The sequence below is a fragment of the Penaeus vannamei genome, chromosome 39, assembly GCF_042767895.1.
Source record: "Penaeus vannamei isolate JL-2024 chromosome 39, ASM4276789v1, whole genome shotgun sequence".
Taxonomy (NCBI): Eukaryota; Metazoa; Arthropoda; class Malacostraca; order Decapoda; family Penaeidae; genus Penaeus; species Penaeus vannamei.
Genome location: NC_091587.1, coordinates 15,916,337 through 15,918,836, shown reverse-complemented (window position 1 = coordinate 15,918,836; position 2,500 = coordinate 15,916,337).

Genomic DNA, 2,500 nt, shown 5'->3' with positions numbered 1-2,500 from the left:
TACACACATTCTCTCTCTCTCTCCTGCTATTTTTGTTAGTTCAAGTTGTCAGTTTGCTGTTAATTGGCTTCCACTGCAAGACAGATTTTACTTTATTTTTATCATCATTATTATTATCATTATTATTTATCACAATTCGTATTCATATTATTTATATTATTGCTTTTAGCATCTTTACTACTAGCTTTTTTTTCTTTATATTGTTGTTGATTTTACAATTATTATCATACTTCTTTTTCTTTTCTTATATTATGATTTTTTGACAAATTTTCAATTTTCAATTTGTTTCTCCAGTAATTTTTTTTTTTCTTTTTTTTTTTTACTAAAACTCAAAAACTATTCGGGCGATTTAGAAAAAAAAATCTACCACAGGGATCAATCTAGGCTCTAAAAAAAGGTGTGTTTCATCAAAATCAGCACGAAAAATCGAAAAAATAGAAGACGATCCCCGTAATATTTACTTTGGTGACTTCAGGCCATCTAAGTAATAAGGTTTGGTTGAAAATGCGTCTGAAGCTTAAACAGATGACCAAATCCATATCAACTCATCTTTCTTCTCTGTTGGTCTCAGCCATAGGACAAGGCGCAAACGGTGGGTGAAACACAAGCTTCATACCGGTGTGCGCCCACTTAAAAATAAATAAATAAAACAAATAGTCCGAGTTCCGCTTTTGCCACCTACAATTGACGAAATCATGAGGGCGTATTGAATTAGGCAATCAAGGAGGCAGTGTAGGAGGGGTTCCTTGGTATATGTGTTGCAATGGGAACAGTTTTAGAAGACTTTCTCGACTTATTATCATCAGCATTTCCAGCCAAGGTGCACTCTGTGAATGACTACTGCTTGGTGTCTGGTCGTCTTGATTATGTGGTCTATTTTATATTTATTTATATATTTATTTATTTTTAGCAGAGAGGAACATCCAAGGCAACATGGCTTTGCTCAATCCTTGGAAGGAAAAAATGAATTGGACTTTTTTAGGCATCTCCGTGTTACCAAGGCAACATCTAAACTGAATTTAGAAAACATGTCACGTGCAGTGCCCTTAGTGGGTGAACTCTATTTTGGACCGAAGATATCTCTCTTCCTGACTCTGTGGTACCTTGGGAACACTGTAACATACAGAGAATTGCCAGAGTTATTTGGATTCTCAGAGTTATCAGTTCTTGATTCTGTTCAGGAAGTTATATACATGTGTTCTCTGGGGCCAAAAGCAAGTGAAATCTGTGAAACTGAAGATAAATTTCATGCATTTGCAGGTTTTCCTAGTGTTGTTGGGGCAGTTGATGGATGTCACATTCATATTAAAGCACCTAGTGAGACACAGGTTGACTATGTGGTTAGAACTCTATGACACAGTGTCAATCTAATGGCTGTCTGTACATCAGACAAAAAGTTTATTTATGTGCAGTCAGGATACCCGGGGTCAGTTCATGATAGCCGTGTTTTTACAAGTACTGATTTACACAAACCTCTTCAGACAGATCCTCGCAAAGTTCTGCCTCATAGTAAATTCCCATATTATAGGGGATTCTGCATTTGCACTCAGTAAAATTTTGATGGTCCCTTATCGAGACACGAAATTTAATAGCCACACAAAAAAACTTTATTAAGAAACTTTCAAGGACAAGATATGTCATAGAAAATATCTTTGGATACCTGAAGGGAAAGTTTAGACGTCTGAAGTTTGTGGATGCAGATATTGAGAGAATTTCAGCAATAATTTCAGCATGCTGTGTTTTGCATAACATTTCCATTTCTTTTCCAGAGGAATTAGATATGCTAGATGCTGAACGGGAAGTTGATTTTCCTCCAGTTGATGATTCACAGGCTCAAGAAGTGCCTCATTACAATCAGAATAGCATTTTTAAGAGAAATTAAATTGCAGACTTCATCATTAGATAATTTAATGTACATAGCAATAATTCATGAGCGTAAGTTGTTTCTGTTGTAAATTATGTTTAGAAATTCAGTTATTTAAATCTGATATCCAATATGATGTATACAAATAAGATTTACATCATTTATTTTTGTTAAGATAAGTATTCATTTCATTTCCTTATTACAAACTCTGTAAGAATATAGATTGTGTTTACTGATAATAACTGCATTTCATTTCCTCCCTTCCATCTTATTTTGGTAAAATATAGCTACTCCATAGTATGTAACTGCTAAAAAAAATCCTTTTCCTGGTTTATAAGTCTAGCAAACATGCAAAATTTATTGGCATGTATTATGCACACAAATTGGGCATTTTGGACATAGATGTACTTTATATTGGTAACAATATATAGGAAAAAAATGTTTACAGAAAGTATTTATTTTTTATTTACAAACTTGCATATCAGCATGACTAGTATGATTCATACATTAGAAATATATGAAATATATTTTCCTGCATGAAAGATAAAAAATAGACCATGGAGAACTATAAAGTACAATCTAGAGAATGTTTTGTTTTTGAAGAAACACAACCAAAAATAAGTTCCTCTTTTATTT